The sequence below is a fragment of the Orcinus orca genome, chromosome 1 (genome assembly GCF_937001465.1).
Source record: "Orcinus orca chromosome 1, mOrcOrc1.1, whole genome shotgun sequence".
NCBI lineage: Eukaryota > Metazoa > Chordata > Mammalia > Artiodactyla > Delphinidae > Orcinus > Orcinus orca.
In genome coordinates, this window is record NC_064559.1 from 124985471 (window position 1) to 125005768 (window position 20298).

Sequence of the window (20298 nt, forward strand, 5' to 3'; positions counted from 1 at the left end):
AGACATTCTGTGTCTCTTTTGCTGAGATGTAATCTCACGAAGGACTTATAGTCAATGGCTGTACATGAAGGCAGCTTCTCTGAGGGGCCCAAACTTGTGTGTACTTCAAGTGGAAAGGTTGGAGGGGTGAATATGAAACATGCCCAATCATGAAATCTGCTCCTTTAGTTACAGACAGAGAAGTTTTAGAACCAGAGGCTGGAATCTAAAGCGGTAAAAAGATGTCACAAGGCAGGAGTTTCCAAGAATGCACTGGGGAAGGAAGGGGGTGGGGCAGTGGCCAGATTTCCTCTAAAGAAAAAGAGACAATAGAAAAGGAATTTCTAATGGGGTAGGGGAGACAAAAAACAAAAAAACCAAAACCCAAACCAAAACAAACAAAACCATTTTTAGTGGAAGCAAACCTGTCATTTAACACTCTTTTTAAAATTACCCTTTTGCTGAATAATTTTGTTAGTCATCTGTTTTACCTTCCTGTCACTAATTTCTCCCTCCTTGAGTTTATTCTGCAAACTACTTTCTGAATGATCTTCCTAAAACATCCTAGAGATGATATGACCTTCATGGTCAAAAACTATCAATAACTCATAGCTGTCCCAGGAAAAAATCCAAACACATCAATTTTCATTTTCAAGTCTTTAATTTGTAATTTTTTGGTTTTCAAGCCTTTAGATCATTAGCCAAATCACAAAACTTCTGTGTATTGTTTTCTTCATTTGTAAAATGACACTGACTTACAGGAACTTACAGAGTATCTCAGCAGCCTAGGGCAGATATATATCTAAATACTAATTTTAAAAAATGGTTCAGAAGTAGTATTTTGCTATATATCTATCTATCTAATCATCAATCTTCTAGTAGTAGTAGTAGTAGTTTGTACTTAGGGTGAATATAAATATGGGATATGAATTATTTGTTTCCAATGTTACATTGATTTACCTATACAATTGGTTTTCATTGTAGTTACTTTGAAACATGCTAATAAATAAATATAATATCCAAAAGAAAAAAATAATCACACTTTTACTATTTATTAGGACTTAGACCAATCCTAGCAATATTAAAAAATGAGAATTTTTTTTGGTGCTTGCTATATATTTTCAGGAGGTTTAGTAAATAATTGGTTTAATTTAATCTTTTAATCTTCAAAAATCTCTTGAGCAAACTCCTGATCGCATCTGCTTTCAGTAGGTTAATTATAAAACAATTAGGTTCTAATGAGGATTTTGCTTCCTTACCCTGTTTACCAGAACAATTTCAACATCCTTCTATTGATATGAAACGTGTGGAAACATCATTTTTTTTTTTTTCTTTTTAATCTTGATTCTGAGAGTCCTGTTAGAATAGTTAAGGAGATTTCTTAACAGTGAACAGGGGAAGTCTTTTTTTCTCTTTTGGTTTTGGTGGTACACAAATTATCTCGTTTCCTCTACTGAGCTGGGAACTCAGAAAAAGAAACTTGTTGGAAATATGAACATTCCTCTTCTTCCTGACTCTTAGGTTTCATTAGAAAACTTTTTACATTGCATAACTTCTACTGAGAGGAGAATGGAGGCAGGGTTAACCAAGAATGTTTGTTAATGTAGAAAAACAACATAGAATCACTAATCACTCATATAACAAACAACGTAAACACCACTGCTTACAGAAATGGTGTAATTCTGAAGTAAAGTTTTAAGTTCATCTCAGGTTGCCATTGAAAGAAGGGTATCAATATTTACCAGGCACCTACTGTATGTCAGGCACGACATAGATGTAAAGCATTTTCCCCCATATTTCATCTCATTTAATTTTTATTGCAGTCCTGTGGTTGCGTAGTTTTTCAATCCAAACTATTAGAGATAAGGAAATTGAGATGTAGGGAATTATAATAACATGTTCAAGGTCATACATCTACTAAATTGCAGGGTTTAGATTTGAAACCACATTTGTTTGATTCAAAACTGATACAGTTTCTACTATAGCACACTTCTTCATTGGGGTTTCTATACCCTTCAGAGTCCAGTTTCCTGGTTTAGGGGACTAGCCTGGTAATCTTGACCTGTTGTGCAAGAATGAATGGGCTAAATAATTGCTAATTGTAAAGTACTCTGATACTTGTAGAGAACACATATTATTAAAAACAAAAACAAAAACATCTTATAGTTACTTTCTCAGATTTTTTTGGTTCAAAAAAACCAAATAGCTACATGAAGCTATCTCTACTCCCTCTTTAATGGCATGAATTAATGGAAAACAAACAAGAATTTCCAAGAATTTCCTAACACAGTTAACTCATCCTTCCCTGCTGCTAACTTCTCTCAAACGTTTAGATTCATGGGGACACAAAAGGCCAGACTGCTGTCTCATTAAATCCTTCTTTAGATAAAAATATGTAAGATGCAAATGAGAAAAATGCCAAAGCTCTGTAAAGACTATCTCTGGATTTTATAACCCTGCTTTAGAAGAGTGCCTCCATAGGATATAAAGGGAAGAAAAAGAAGCATGCACAACTGTATATGTAATAGGGCTGCAATTTCAGAATATATAAAATAGAAAATATATCTACATAGAGGAAAGACCTGAAATAGATATGCCCAAATGTGGGCCATTGGTCACCTGTAGGTGAAGAGCTCATATGGGCATTTAACTTCATTTAAAAAATATTTTTCTGCATTTTCTAGTTCTTAAAAAAGAACTATATATTTCTTCCCTAATCAGAAGAATGCAATGAATTTACATCCATATTTTTAAAAAGACACGTTCTTTTGAAAGCAGCTCTGATGGAGTGTGAGGGTGAGAATACTCTCAAATGGAAACAATTTTGTTTGTAAGGGAATGCAGCTTTAAAATGGAAGCAAGGCATTTGTCTCTCTGATGCCATGGCAACCAGAGGAAAACTGCAAACTCCAACAATGGTATGAAAATGTGCCTCAAGAGTGGGTAAGAAGGAGGCAACCTTGGACCTCTTTTTTTTTTTCCACTTCCCTTAGCACAGAAGCCTGCATTGTGTTTTTCTAGCTGACTCTATTGCTTTCCAGCTAGGCTGCTGCGATAGGAAAGAACAAACAATAATACTAACCTTTTCCTTGTGAAATTTTGGACCTCTCCAAAGAACTGTGTGCTTTCTCTGTGGAGAAAAGCTCAGTTTCTTTTGAACTAGTTTCTCTTCTTCCCCTCCCCTTGACATCTTCAGGTTCAGTCATTTTTATGATGAAGTTTCTCATATTTCCCTCTCAGAATTCGCCTTGGTTTGCCGTCCTCTTTGAAGCTGCAGGATTGGATTGATCTTTTCTCTGTGTTCACTGTTTTCTTCATCCCCAAGAGTTTCTTCTATGAATTCTCTCTTTTTCAGACCGCAGTCCTCAATATGTTTCTCTTGGTCTCCAAGGACTTGGCAGTCTGATACTACCTCTTCTTTAGAAAATTTTAAAAAATTTAAATCTAGTTTTATTCTTCAGGTAAATCAAATTCCTCCAAGCCACTAAAGATTGCTAAGGGTCCTCATTTTGGCAGTACTAATTCAAATATTGTGTTGTTTGAGATTTCCAAGGGAATTCTTCCCCATTAGAGAGGAAGTAGTGATGTTGCAAAGCTTTCTCTTGTGGTCTGTGTCATAGTACCTACTAACATGACAGCAAGATCAATACAGTAAGGATTGTTGACCTCTGTGCTGGATTTTGCTTAAGATTCTAGTGTTTGGATTTAGAACTTGGTCAACTTGGAAGGCCCAGGAACCTGAGCAAGTAGCCCTCTTGTTTTATCCCTCATATCAATGCTTTTCAACCAATACAAAGAAAAGGTATTGGGAAGAGAGTCTTTAGGGCGACCAGAAAAGTAACTTTAAAGAATTGCTGGTCCTCAGAGTGGCAGCCAGAGATGCAGATGTGGGAGTGGAGGATCCTGCATGGCAAAACTGGTCCATGCCCCAGCGTGGCCCTCTGGCGTTAGAAACCGCAGGAGATTAGTGCAGCTGCCTGACCTCCAATGGGCCTGGGCAGCTAAACTGGCAGCGATGGTGTCATTCCTAGGAACATGGTCCAGCAAGAAGAATGAAGATTTTATAGCCATGAGAAAGCTAACTATGGAGGATGGAGGGTTCATGGTATTCATCTTTTGAATTTGATGACAGTACTAGTGGGCTTTCCCAGGTCAGATAAATTTAGATTAACTCAAGGTTTTATCAGAATGGTACCAGACTTGATATACAGTAAAGGGAACAATTTAACAAGCCATGTTCTTTTTCTTGTTGATAAGAGAGAAACAATAGAGCATGAAGCTACGTGAAAGAATACAAGAAGTGAGTGTTCAGAAGCTGAAATAGTTTCATTTGATAAAATGATCTGGGGATGGGCATGTCTTTCTATAGTATATGTATGTACTTAACACAGTGCTGGTACTTCCTAGGTTCTCAATAAATGTTAATAAGATATAATAATAAATTATGCATGACCCTGTTTTGTTTCTGTTTTTTCTTTTCTTTTATTAGGCTTGGGTCCTAATTTCTATATTGCTTTTTGCTGCCAGGTTATTCTGTCTGCTTAGTTGGTTCTTGATATTCTAGGTACTCAGTAGAATTTGTTGAGTGGATAAATGAAGGAAGGAAGGATTGCAGTGGTTCTCTGTATTTACTTCTGAGTCAATGTTAATATTCTCCATTCCAGAGGAGCGCAAAAAGATTCACATTTATTAGCATCAAAATTTCCATTATAAACGTAGTGGTGTTACACAATTTAAAGTCAAAATAACCAGTATGGCTTTCTGTAACATCTCCTTCTCCTTTTCCTTTTTTCCCTTCATAGATTTTCTTGTACAGTCCGTAAAAACTGGGATGGTTCTACTTCTTAAGGTGGCAGTTTTGAAAGTCATTTTATTTTAGTATTTAACTCCTGTCGAAGATAAAGCCAGGCACTAGTTAAAGCGGTAAAGACAGATTTTAATCAATGACATACGATTGCAATAGGGAAAAAGAGTCCAGAAATGAACTCAACTTCGATTTATAAAGAGGTAACTGGGCATTTTAAAGGGAGAATGAGGGAATAGGTAGACGGATGGGCGGGGACTCAGTAGAGTCAGGGAAGTGAACAATTACAAAAATCGGGAAGGAAGGGTTGGTCCAAGTGAATCCCATCTGGGTTTGCTAATTGGCACTTATCTGATCAGGCTCTGTGATGGTGTCAAATTGACTGGGCCACAGGATGCCCAGTCTCTGATTAAATATTATTTCTGGAAGTGTCTGTGAGGGTGTTTCCAGAGAAGATTAACATTTGAATTGGTGAACTGAGTAAAGAAGATGGCCTTCCCCAATGTGGATGGGCATCATCCAATCTACTGATGTTCTGAATAGAACAAAAAGGCAGAGGAAGGTTGAATTCACTCTCTGCCTGATGGGTTGAGCTGGGACATCGATCTTCTCCTGTCCTCTATACTTCTGGTTCTTAGGCTTTAGACTCAGATGGGAATCTACAGCATTGGTCCTCCAGCTCCCAGGCTCTCAGGCCTTCAGATTACCCCATGGGCTTTCTTGCATACCCAGCTTGCAGATGGCAGATAGTAGGACTTCTCAGCCTCCATGACCATGTCAGTCTTATGCCTTATAATAAATTATAATAATAAGTGTAAAATATTAAGCGCATAGCGCATAGACAAGGTTCAATAAATGTTGGTTACTGTAACTGACATTGTGTGTTGGCTAGCTCAACATCTCTTCCAATCTCCTTCTAGTATGCCTCTCCATAATGCTAGAAGAACTGCATTGCCTAGACTCCCTTGCAGCTTAGGAGCCATATATGATTTAGAGTCTTTCTGTCAGATGCAGCTGTTTGAGTCTTGACTTTGAACTGAAGGCACAGGGCATCCATTTCATGGCACAGTGTAGTGGATTTGTACTCTGTTAACTTTACTAAAATTGAACTGCATTTCTCAGAATTCCCTTCCCTGCATGATTCTGGGTTAGCATGGCTATGTGATCTTGCATGAAGTTTGGAAGGTGGAAATGAAGCTGTAGCACTGTTGCAGTTTGTGTATGTTGTGGTTATCTGCTGGTTCATCTTGTTGGTGTGGGACAGTAGCTGAGCCCAAAGCAACTCTAGATCCCCTCCATCAGCTCCTCCGACTCCTGGGCCAGCTCTGTATGTGAAAGGGTGCCAGCTTCTCCTGCAAGACACCCCACTATTGAAGATGGAGGCTTAGAAGTGGTAAGAGACGAATGTGGGTTTTGGGTTTTTTCGTGGGCTCCATCTCATTCTTAGGTTCTATGTTATCCTTGTTTTCTTCTACCTTATCCTTGTTTTCTTCTACTTCACATCCATCTTTCCTTCCTAATTGCTTGCTCTGCTTGTCCTGCTGGTCAGTCTCCAACACCAGGTATAGGAGCAATAATCATATAAAAGTCATTGAAACATCCACACAATTGTGTAAGGTAAAATCCCCACAAGAACGCCCATATTCTGCATCATTCTTAGTGGCTCTGTTTCTCTGACTGAGACACAGAGGCAGTGTAGTCCTGTGGTTAGCATCTTCTTGCATTAGTAGCTTCCTGCGGAGGAAAAATGATTCTGAGGGTCTAGGTGCTTCCTAAAAGTCTAGAATCTATTGACTTCCAATAATTTTATAAGGTCCTGATACCTCCTAGTAAATCTCTTTGTTCTTTTACCATCCAGAGTGCTTTCTGCTGTCTGTTTCAGAACTTTACTGTTGAAGGTATTATTATTATTACCAGTTTAGCTAGACCATAAGCTCTTCACGGAGCTTATGGTCTAGCAAAAGAGAAGATATTACAAATGTGATGTGTTCCTTTTCCTTCCACTGAAAAGATTTCCTTTGATTTTTATTGATTCTTTTCCCAGTTCCCAGGAGGGAAGTCATCTTTTCCCCTTGTTGCATCAAAAAGAAGCAGAGGACATCTTGCTAAAATTTTCATGTAGGTTTGGTGTGAAAGCCAGTATCTCATTGCACGCTAGCTCCAAGATTTTGGGAAGTGTTGATTCAGAGTGGCAGCTGCTTGGACACTGGGTTGGGAGAAAGTGCTGGAAAATATTTTCTTGCTAAACATGATAGCGAAAGAAAGTATCTGGTTTGGAACCTTTCAGAAGATAAGAAAGAAAAAACAAAGCAACAAATAGAAAATGCTATCAAAAGGGCTGGTACCCCTTATATCTAAGCAGGTGTAACTTTCATATCATTTAAAGTCAAAACCAAACTCTACCTTATATTTGTGGTCAAATTTTGCCCTTCAAGCGTAGCTGAATGTTATTATTATGGGACTGTTATGCTGAAGATTATAAATTGAAACACTCAGGCTAAATTATAAGCCACTGTTTTGAATTTAAGGTATTGCTGTTTGAAAATTCTAAAAGCTATAATAATATTTTACATTTTATATTTTTTCATCCAGCAGGATTTTAGGATTTTACCCCATTTCGTAAATAACAGTGTGGTCAGATCTCTTTTTAGAGCTTCTTTCAGTCATGGAAGTCATTTCTTCTAGTGTACTCATTTCCCAGGAATATTAAACACTGCTGAGAATGTAATATAAAGAAAACACACATCTTTCCCTTCAGAATCCCAGGGCGCTGGAGCTCTGATTTTAGTCTCTGTATCTTCCTGATGCACCTGTGAAATTCCCTGAATACCTTACCCTGGTAGGCATTAATACCTAATACAGACTCTTTATTCCTGAATCTAAGCTGCTAATTTCCCAGTATGGAAATAATAAAGTGCTCCAGAAGCTGATGTCACCAGCTCAGGAAAGGCTGGTGCTGGCTCCCAGGATAAGGCGTCTGTCTGTAAGAGGAGGAACAGTCTTTAGCTGGTTTGGGAGCTCTCAGCACACTGTTTCAGAATGAGAGATTTAAATCCAACAGGGTTTGAGTATTTATTATGTATCAGGCCTGTGCTACACACTTGAACATTATGTCATCTAATCTTCACAGCAATCTTGGGAGACCAGCATTATGATGCATCATTATTGCTATTTTACAGAGAAGGAAATTGACACTGATGTTTGAAACATGAGCATTCTTTTTCTTTTTTTTTTTAAATTTTATTTATTTATTTGGCTGTGCTGGGTCTCAGCTGCAGCACATGGGATCTTCGTTGTGGCATGCGGGATCTCCTATTTGCAGCATGCAGGATCTTTAGTTGTGGCATGCAAACTCTTAGTTGTGACATGTGGGATCTAGTTCCCTGACCAGGGACCGAACCCAGGCCCCCTCCATTGTGAGCTCAGTGTCTTAGCCACTGCACCACCAGGGAAGTCCCAATGAGCATTCTTTTAATATTTTTGTGATATATCTTTTCCAGTCCTTTATTTCCAAATTTCTGTGTACTTTTATTTTAATGCGTTTCTTGTAAACTGTATATTTTTTCTTGATAATCTCTGTTATTTAATAGGTGGTTTACTCTTTTTTACATTTATTATGATTATTGGTACATTTGGATTTGTTTGTACTATCTCAGTTGTGTTTTCTGGTTATCATCCTTTCCCTTTGCCCCTCCCTCTCTCCCTCCCTCCTTCTTTCTCTTTCTCCATTTTCTTTCTTTCTTTCTTTCTTTCTTCTTGTGACAGAATTTTATACATACTCTCTCTTTTTGTTCCTCTCCTGGTTTAGAAGCTAAAATTATATAAATATATACACACATATATACATGCAATGCACATGTGTTTTATAGAGTATATGTGATTATATATAATTTTACATGTACATTACACATGTAAACACATTTGTCTCTCTATACACACAGCGATCCTTGTTTATATAGAGTCTATGGGTATTCTTATTATGTCTGAAATTACTTTTATTTTGCTTCTAGACTTGAAAGATAGTTTGGCTGAGTATAGAATTTTAAGTTAGGCATTATCTTCCCTAAGGTTTTAGAGGGTATCACTACGTTATTTTCTGGCATCTATTGCTACTGATGAGAAATCTACTGACAATGAAAACATTAAGAAACATGTTTATTGTCATTACTTTTTAGGTATCCTCTCCTTTCCCCTGGTAGTTCTTAAAAGATTTCTGTTTACGTATTGATATTCTTCTGATTTACTCTGATGATGTGTTTCGGTGCAGATTTATCTTTGTTTATTCTGCTTTTACCTAGAGTGCTTTTTTTTTTTTTCCAGTACGTGGGCCTCTCACTGTTGTGGCCTCTCCCGTTGCGGAGCACAGGCTCCGGACGCGCAGGCTCAGCGGCCATGGCTCACGGGCCCAGCCGCTCCAGGGCACGTGGGATCTTCCCGGACCGGGGCACGAACCCATGTCCCCTGCATCGGCAGGCGGACCCTCAACCACTGCGCCACCAGGGAAGCCCTAGAGTGCTCTTTTAATGAGCACTCATAGTCTTCTTAATATTTTAAGCCATTTTATCTACTCTGTCTTTGAGTATTGCATCAACATCATTCCTTCTAATACCCTTCCTGAAACTGTTAGTTTGTCCTTTGTATTTTAACTACTCTTTCATATTAAAAAAGTCTTTTCATCATGCTATTCTGAATTTTGGTGAATTTTCCAGTATTATATGCTAATTTAATAATTTTCTGTGCTGCCTAGACTTTATCATGTTTGAGTTTTTAAATATCAATGGTGATATTTGTCATTTCTAAGATTTTAATACATTCATTTCACACTCCCTTGTTTTATTTCTCTGAACTTATTTCAAAATTTCTCTCTTTATTTTAATGGATGATATTGCCTCCATTACCTTTTCAAAAACTTTAGACATTTTCATGATGTTTCTTTCATCTAGCAACCTCAGCACTACTGGCATTGGGCCAGATCATTCTTTATTCGGGAGGACTGTCCTGTGCACTGTAAGATGGTTAGAAGTATCCCTTGCTTCTATCTGCTACATACCTAGTAACATGCCTACCCCCATCAGTTAAGATGACCAAATGATTCACTTTGTTATAAAGCAGAAACTAACACACCATTGTAAAGCAATTATACTGCAATAAAGGTGTTAAAAAAAACAAACAAACTTAAAAAACCAAAAAAACAAAAATGTTACAGGCTATTGCCAAATCTCTCCAACTGAGATAAAATCATCCCCAACTGAGAACCAGTTCACTGATCTAGAGTGAATTTATGCTCTGTTGATTTTTTAAAGTAACTTTTTTTAGTGTTGATTTTCTTCATGTATTTTGGATGTGTTGATTTATTCTCTCACCCTTTCTGCTGTACTTTTGCAGGCGCTGTCACTGACCCAGAACTAGTTCTTATATTGGTGGCTCAAGTTCCTGTCTCATGCTGATCTTAAGGATATCACAGATTCAGGCACTGAGTGGCTAGGCTCAGGTCCTGGTTAATGTCTATGTATATTTCCACCTCTGGCATCCAGCTTCCTGCAAGCCAGTTGCTTCAGAGAGCTCCGTGTAGCAGCTTTCCTCAACTTATTCTCAGAACGTGCTTTCATACAGTGAAACTCAGAACGTGCTTTCATACAGTGAAACTTGCTCCTTTCGCATGTCTCCATTGTGTACAGGAACTAAACTCCTGGCTGCCACTGCACATATACCCAGCGTCTGGAAGGCTCTCCATTTCACGTTGCTTTCTGGTTCTGCTTCACGGAGATGCTTATCTTGATTGTAAGCAGAGTTCTGTGTTTTTGATGTCCTCACTCCATATATTATCTATCAATGCTGTGGTTGGAACACGAGCTTAGGGAGGATGAAGAGGGCTCAAAGTGTGAACTTAGATGAATGGTACACTATATTTAAAATTCATGGTTGCTGAAAAGAATTTAGGTTGATTTTTGGTGGCTCTAGTCCAGGATTTCCCCACCTAAGACTTATTAACATTTTGGGCCAGATAATTATTTGTTAGTGGGAGGGGGGATATTGTGTGCATTGTAAAGTATTTAGCAGCACCCTTGGCCTCTATCAACTAGATGCCAGTGGCAGCAGCCCCCCTCCTTCCAGTTGTGATGACCCAAAATATCTTCAGATCTAGTCAAATATACCCTGGGGTCAAGTCACACCCAGCTGAGAACTACTGTTCTTGTCTGTGAATTTCTCTCCTTCTCCTGTCTGTATCTCATCCTTGGTCGTGTAAAATCAGTACTTGATGCTTTACATACATGAAGAAAACTTAAGCAGATTTTTCATTTAACTTATCATTTGAGTATGTATTGTTATAGCACTGGATTTCCAATGCATTCAGTTAGCAAGGGTTTCAAGATGATATTGTCTGATTTTGATGTTAGTTGCTTCAGATCACATGTGACTTGGAAGGATGTTCTTGAGGGCAGTGGAAGCACATTAACAGTAGAAGGCTTGAATACTTGTGATTTGTCCGTGATGTTTTCTTGTTCTAATTCCTCTGACAGGACTGACTCTAAGATACAATATTACTTTCATAAATAGTTTCATTTAATAAATGCCACCTGCACCCAGCCCATTGTTGATAGGATGATGCTGTCAAGCTATGGCTTTGGGGAAAAGACATGGAGGCTGAGGTTGTTGTGTAAAATGCTCTTCACTTCTCCCAACAGCTCTGACTGGGCTAGAAAAACATCTTGATTAATGCATTAGGGTTTCACTAATCTAGCCCCTTCCTGGGTGCTCTACTCATTCTTTCAGGAAATCTAAGACCGAGGCTTGGTTTGTTTTTTTGTTGTTGTTCTTAATTAGGTACTTTATTTATTTATTTTTAACATCTTTATTGTAGTATAATTGCTTGACAATGGTGTGTTAGTTTCTGCTTTATAACAAAGTGAATCAGCTATACATATACATATATCCCCATATCTCCTCCCTCTTGCGTCTCCCTCTCACCCTCCATGTCCCATCCCTCTAGGTGGTCACAAAGCACCGAGCTGATCTCCCTGTGCTATGTGGCTGCTTCCCACTAGCTATCTATTTGACATTTGGTTTTGACCTGACGTTTTGCAGTGAAGAAAAGCAGTTCTATTCCTGTAGGTGAAGGACTAAGACACAAACTTCTCTGGTCCTGGACTGAGGTCTGAGTGAGTGGTAGACACTTGCTGTGTTCCCATAAAGAGGGATAGTTGTACAGAGTGCTCAGTGGGTGTCTGGAAGGTGGCAGCTTAGCTGATGCCTGCTGGCAGGGATCAAAGAGGTACAGCCTGAGGAAGTGGAACCAGATTTGGAAAGTAGGAAAACCAAGGGAAGCGTGTCCTCTCCCAAGGGAACAGAAGCCCTTGTTTCTGTTTTCTTTGTATTATAGAGGAAGCTTTTTCTAACAGACACTCACTGTTGCCCTTGTTTTGTTAGGCAGGTCATTCCCTTAAGGTCTGGAGTGTGCTGTTCTACTTGGGTATTAGAAGACCACGTGAACTAAGCTGTGGCTTTTGCGACCTTCAGGACTCACTGCTGATGAGTGACAGTGTTGTTGTAGATTAGTCCGTTGTCAAGAAACACTCCCTCTCTTCATGATTCTATACATTTCCTAGTTTTATAGGGTCTCAAGTCCTAGAATGCAGGCATTATTAACAGAAACAACAACAACAACAACAAAAAAACCAAAAGAGAACTACCTCTCTCTACCTGTGGCTGTCATGGAGCTAGAGGTGCAGAACCTGACGGCCTTATCCAGAGGGCTGTTTATTAGGCTTAATGTCACCTCCACTTCTTGGCTTGGGCTCTTTCTGTGTTCCAGTGTTCACATTATCTAAACAGGAAGGATGTGGACTTGCTGCTATCACTGACCTAGATACTCCCATGAATTTAACATATGAACTCTATTAGTCAGGGTCCAGGCAGAGAAACAGAGCCACTGTGAGTGTTATCAAATCAGGGGTTTATTGTAGAAATTAGAATTTTAAAAAACTGTAAGAGGAGCTGAGGGAGTGAACTTCCAAAAGAGGGAGTGGGAGAATAAGACAAGTGACGACTTCCTCTCAAGGCACTTACCACAGGTGGAGAAGTTGGCGTTGTAGGGAAAAAATCTGAGAATCTATGTATGTCCAGCCATTGAAGCAGGACTGAGAACCTGTGTAATGTCTATGGAAAGCTGCTGATCTGTACAGCTGCTGCCTCTGTGGTCCACAACCAAACACCTGGTTGTGGGCACGAGGCAGAGGAAGAAGAGCTGGATGCCTGGTGGAGGAGAGCAAAGGCAAGCTGGGACCTGCGGGGTAACTCTGTCCCTCACTACATCTCACCTCAATGGCTTTCACAGAGTAATGACCACTGCTTCACTTCCGCCTACCAAATCCCACGCAAGTTTCTCTTTTGGCCAACTCTATTCTGGAACCATACGAGAGAGGATTCTGAGGACCTTGGTTTCCAGCTTAATGATGTTGATAATAGGAAGATCCAGCACAATAACACTATTCTACAGCGTGTGGAAAGGTGTGTTAGTACAGTCTACTGCCAAGAAATGCCCAACGTCATTAGAGTTCAGCGGAGACCACAGAAACTTCTAGTCACCATACACATTGTATCATCTAGTAGTCCATTCAGATTTACCTGTAGGTGGTATGGTAGATTGTATTTTATAAAGATGGTCATACTAATAGGTTTATTCAATTCCATGTGCCCTTTTTATAGTGTGACTTACACCACCTATAGATGGGTCTCCTAAGAGGTGGATCTTAGGTCCCCATTCTGTGAATCTAGGTTCTGATCAAGTATGACAGAAGTGATGTTTGTGACTTCTGAGGCCAGGTCATAAAAAAGATACAGCTTCTGCCTTTCCTTTTTCTCGCTCCTCTGTTTTTCTGTCAGGACACTTGCTGATGGAACCTAGCCACCAGTTGTGAGGAAGACAAGGCCACATGGAAAAGCCACAGGATGGTGTTCTATCCCCTGGCCTTTGAGTCTCCCAACTTTTGAGGGAGAGGCTCAGACACCATGAACAGAAACAAGCCATTTCCCTACTGTGCCCTGTGTGTTACTTATCCACAGAAACCCTGAGAGATAATAATTATTATTGTTTAAAGTCACAAAGTTTTGGGGGTAAATTTTTATGTAGCAACAGATAAATAAAACAGGTGGACCCTGGAAATCTCCTCTTCCATCTGTTCCCCCCATTCTCCACCTTCCTTTTATATCCCTCTGCCAACATTCCTGGCTCCATCCTGCTCCCATCAAGATATATTTGAGACCAGTGGGTTACATGTTTGGTTCAGTCCTAGGAAACCTAAGATATAGCCTTGTAGGCATTAGATTGCAACTCCTGCAAGCCAACAATAAATCTTACTAAATACTGATCACCTTTCATAGCATAACTTTAATGTTATTAGGTTAGGCAACTAACCTCTAGGGAGGAGGATAAAGAAGGACAAGAAGGGAAAAAATGAAAAAGAATCCTTTCTGTTACCACTTGTGTGGCAGAACAGGGACTAGTGTATAGTGGGCACTTAATAAGTATATATTGAATAAATGAACAAATTACTATACTATGACTTGGACATTAAGAGAAGACTCACATGGATTCATGGTGGGCATTATTGAAGTTTATGTAAAAGATGGCTTAGGTAGTGGATGGTGCCTGGGTTCTGCCCCATAGTAGAGCTGTTGAGAGATCTTTGGGCCTAGACACAAGTAGGCGGGCCTGAAGTATTCGCATCTGTTCTGAGGCAGGCCAAAAATCTGTAAGGTCGTGGTAGAGACTTAAGTACAGTAATTCCCCCACTTATCTGCAGCTTTGCTTTCCACAGTTTCAATTACCTATGGTCAACCATGGACTGAAAATATTAAGTGAAAAATTCCAGAAATAAACAGTCGCATGCCATTCTGAGTTGCATGATGAAACCTCATGCTGTCTCACTCCTTTATTCCCCAGGAAGTGAATCATCCCTTTGTCCGGTGTATCCACACTGTATAAGTTACCCGCCTGTTAGTCACTCAGTAGCTGTCTTGGTTATCAGATTCACTGTCGCAGTATCACAGTGCTTGTGTTCAAGTAACACCTACTTTACTTAAATATGGCCCCAAACTACAAGAGTAGGGATGCTGGCAATTTGGATATGCCAAAGAGAAGCCAGAAGGTGCTTCCTTTAAGTGAAAAGGGGAAAGTTCTTGACTTAACAAGGAAAGAAAGAAAATCTGACTTTGAGGTTGCTGAGATCTACAATAAGGACGAATCTTCTATCTATGAAATTGTGAAGATGGAAAAAGAAATTTAGTTTTGCTATTGCAGCTCAGACTGCAAAAGTTATGGCTGCAGAATGTGATAAATGCTTAGTTAAGATGGAACAGGCATTATATATGTACAGTAAGATATTTTGAGAGAGAAAGAGAGAGAGAGAGAGAGAGAGAGGGAGACACCACATTTACATAACTTTTATCACAGTATATTATTATAATTGTTCTATTTTATTATTAGCTACTGTTGTTAATCTCTTAGTGTACTTAATTTATAAATTAAACTTTGTCATAGGTATGTATGTACAGGAAAAAACAGTATATTTAGGGTTTGGTACTACCTGAGGTTTGGGGCATCCCCTCGGGGTCTTGGAGCTTATCCCTGGGGGTCAGGGGAGACGACTGTAAGTGTTGTCCATACACCAGGCAAGGGATTTTTTTTGAGTTCCAATTACGTAAGGCTAGGTTGAAAATTCTGGGACTACTTTGGACTGTAAGGAGGAGCACTATAACCTTGTAGGCCCCACAGCATCTAGATTCTTCACCAACAGGGCACTGCAGTCTGTTTATTATGAAAACACATGGCCAAGTAGTCTGGTGCTCTCCTTAGGCAGACTGCTCTCATGGGTTTATCATAGTTTAGTTTATCACTCTAAACTAATATCACTCAGGGATGGAGGTTTTAGGAACCTTGAGCAACGTGGGCTCTGACTGGGAATTTTGTGACCACCTAGTGTGCAAGCATTGTCCTTTCCTGGGCGATAATAGTACAGCATGAGGTCTGGGTGAAGCTGGTCAAGGTCTTGGTTCTGGAGTCCAGTAGAACTGTGTTTGAATCTTAGCGCTGCTGCTTACTCTGATGCTGAGCAAACTACTTAGCCACCTTAAAATTTAGTTTCATTGTCTTTTAAATGAGGTTAACAATAGTATCTGAGTTTATTGTGTAGATTAAATGCCATTACACATTATGTCATATATGACAATATCCTGCACATTACATTATTATGTCATATATGACAATAGCCTGTGCATATGTCATATATGACAATATCCTGTGCATTACACGTTATGTCATATATGACAATATCCTGTGCATACACTTTACACATAGTAAGCCCTCATGGTAACTCTTCCTATTATTAAAATATATTCTTTGGCAATAGTCACTCCCTATTCAATTATCCCTTGAAAACATCAAAAGCCTTTCATCATGATGCACTTGGTTTTCCTACTTCCTGATTTTCTCTACAAAGCAAAATACTATCAATTCATCTTTTGAGATCAACTTCCTTCATGATGTATTCCCCAACACTTTCATCTCACTCATATCTCTTCTTCTTGAAATTCCCATATTACTAAGGCCAAAACATACTATTTAATTTATCACTACTTGTTTTTCTCATATGGTTCTGGGTGTGGTCTTGTCTCTTTAATAGAATTTGAAGTAGCTTGAAGACAGGGATCATGCCTTATACCACAATTGTACTAACTTGAGTGTCCTAGATGATGCTGGGCAAAGAGCTGGTGCTCAATAAACAATGGGTGATTTTACTTTCTATTTGGAAGGTGATTAAAATAATATTCCTTCTTTGGCATGGATCAAGAGGACAGCTCATGAGATGTCATTGATAGCTCTGGGCTGGGTCTAGAGAGATGATCCCTGAGCTTCATGAAGAACAAAGGGATTCTGGCTACATATCACATGTGCACAGGATATGTGAGGAGACCAGTGAGCATTCAGTAAAGGAGTATGGTTTACACAAACCAAATGATCACATACCCTCTGCTCTGCCCCTGCCTATGGCTGATTGAGAGCCAGTGGTATGTGGCTGGAGAGGTGGGGAAGGCTCAGATGTCTGGCTTTATGGTCCACGCCATTAACAGGGCTCTCTCTTTTCTAACCGTTCCCAGATTTCCCAGCAGGCCAAGGGCAGGGCCTGGTCTAGAATAGAAGGTTGATAACAACAGATCACCATGCTTAAGTAGGACTGAGAGAATGGAAAAACTGATCCACAGGAGATCCACCCTGCCAATTCAGCGGCAGTTGGAGGAAGTGCTTTCAAAACATAGTAGTAGAGCCTGGCAGACCAGCACAAGGAGACATGCCAACGCTTGCAAGCTCCCTACCTGAAACAGGATGGATTCCACATGACTAAATCATACCTTTTCAAAAGGTATGATACCTCCCAACTGTCTTGTGTAGCTCTGCCAATATTTCAGTATGGTCTGGACTGGCACTGTTTAGGCAAAACCCAAAGTGAGAAAAACAGTTCAGGTGCAGAGGGAGTGGTGGACTGGCTGATAGCTTACACTTCAAAAAATAATCATAGATATCCTATTTGATGCTAATTTTCCTATCCTCAAATGGTGAATTTCATGAATGCAACTAGACTATAGAAGATAAGCACTTAAGTTTCACAGACTTAGTACTTGCTTACATCATTGAACAGGTGTGTAGAATGGGGTAACATTTCTAGTGCCTTCTTGTTCTTTCATAGGTCACATGCTCAGTAATAGATCTCTAAATGACCACAGCTCTCACAGTGTTATCTTACGGAAGGGGCTGGCCTGATTTTTCTTGATTGGGAAAAAATAAACCTGTTTAACCAGATGACTTCACCCTTATTGCAGTGACTGGGAAAAAATTAAAAAAAAGACTAGCATATGCAAGAATGATGCCCGTTCCCCTGGAGAAACTGGTGGAGAGGGTGGTATTGTTGGAGGGACAGGTTATGACCTGCTTGGAAGAGATGAAATAAAATTGTGATTAACACTCACAGAGCAATTTTTAACCTTAGGCTTAAATTAGCTGGTTCAAAAGAAAACAAATTCATTGATGTGAAACACTGTGATTATTGGCTTCAGATGAGAGAGAAAACGGAGCTATTTTGATTTGGAAATAGCAAACACATTGAGTTTATTCTGCCTGATTCATGGAAATCTATTTTTTATAGTACTTCATTAACCATTTTATGAAAAAAAATGGAAAGGGCCTTCTACTTTATTCTGTAGAAAAAGAAACATGCCTCTTCTCACCTCATTTCTGCCAAATATGGAGAGACTCCAGACTCACAGTTATCTCTGAGTGAGGAGGAAACCTTTATAGATAAACATGAATAAAAACAGTGGGACAGATTCCTTTTCTTTACCGTTGGCTTCAGGTTTCCCTGTCTTTCTAACGTCAGGTCTATGATCAGAGGATACCTGAAAAGCCTTTGTAAGGAAACGCTACACTCTGACTTGTCACATGTGTAGAGCAAGTGAAGAAACAGTGGCCTGGGAGAAAATTCAGTCCTTTTCTGTGAGCTGGAGACTTTGATAAACTCTCAAGACTGCTAGAAATGTTACATTTTACTTCACTCACTTCTTAATTGAGCTGAGACCCTTAGCACATTTCCTGCCAGTGGGGTGGCAGGAAAGTTGATACTTTAGGGGGACTTGTGTGGTTTTAAAGTGATTTTTCAGAACTTCAGAAATGTGTATGAATGTCCTGAAATATCACTGCATGAATATTTGTGTCAGTAGTACTTTCTGAATTCAAATGGCTATAATTGGTAAGAAACTTGGGAGTAGAGAGTAAATTGAATTAGGATGCAGAATTAATAATCCTGAGGTACTGGTGAATGACACAGGAAAGACATGGAGTTATGAAGAAAAGTACTTATTCTACTCAGTTTGGGGAAAACCAGAACAAGACAAAAAGTCTGGCTATTTAATATCAATTTAAATTCCAAATAGATTATAATTTAAATGTAAAAAGAAAAAGCATAATGATAGTGGAAAAAATATAGGCAAGATTTTCATAATCTAGGGATAGGGAAGGACATTCCCTAAAAGTGACATCTAAAGCCAAATCCAAAGGAAAATTCATAGATTGGTTACGTGAAAATAGCTCCATGATAGAAAGCACTATAAGCAAAGTTATTTATTTATTTATTTTGGTTGTGCCAGGTCTTAGTTGCAGCACGCAGGATCTTTAGTTGCGGCATGCAGACTTCTTAGTTGCAGCATGCATGCGGGATATAGTTCCCCAACCAGCGATCGAACCCGGGCCCCCTGCACTGGGTGCACGGAGTCTTACCCACTGGACCACCAGGGAAGTCACACTATAAGCAAAGTTGAAAGACAAAAATACATGGCTTTATTATATGAGGTTTATAAAATCAGTATAATAAAAGAGGTTTATGAAATCCATAAGGAAATTGTGGGTACCCCAGGAGAAAAACAAAAGAAAATTACAAATGGCCAATAAACATATGAAATAAAACTTAAACTCACCAATGATGAAAGAAATGCAAATTAAAAGAATGCTTAGGGGCTTCCCTGGTGGCGCAGTGGTTGAGAGTCTGCCTGCTGATTCAGCGGACGCGGGTTCGTGCCCCGGTCTGGGAAGATTCCACATGCCGCGGAGTGGCTGGGCCCGTGAGCCATGGCCGTTGAGCCTGCGCGTCCGGAGCCTGTGCTCCGCAACAGGAGAGGCCACAACAGTGACAGGCCCGCGTACCACAAAAAAAAAAAAAAAAAAAAGAATGCTTACCATCTTATCAATAGAAAATATTTAAAAAAATTGGTAATAACCAGTGTTAGGCAAGACTGTGAGGAAACGGGCCCTCTCATGCACCGTGGGAGGGAATATATAATGGTACAAATTGTATGAAGAGTAATCTTGCAACCATTGTCTCAACATGTAAAAATGTGCATTCTTTGACTCTGTATTTCTACTTTCAGGGATTAAAGAAATAATCACATACAAGCAAAGACGTGTATGTAAAATGCTCATTGCTGCTTTATTTAACATAACAACAAATGGAAACCACCTAAATATCTGTAATTGAGAATTAGTTTTAAAAAGTTAAAGCAAAGCCATACAATGGACTACTTTTGCAAATAATACTATACACATACATTGATTGATATGGAGGAATATCCATGTTACACTTGGTGAAAAAAGATCACAAAACAACACTTATGGTATAATATAATAATTTGACTGGGAATGCTCAGGTTATGCATATAAGTTTGCATAGGTTTTTTTCCTCAACATTTTATTATAAAAATTTTAAACATACAGAAAAGGTGAAAGCACAGTAAATATTCTTATATTTTCCACCTAGATTCAATAATTGCTAACATTTTGCCACGTTTCTTTCTCTGGGCACATGTGCATGAGCACGTGCACATACACACACTTGATTTCACTGAACTGCCTGATTCATGAATCTTCTCTCATGATTAACCAGATTCTGCTCGAAGAAGTAGTGAAGACCTCT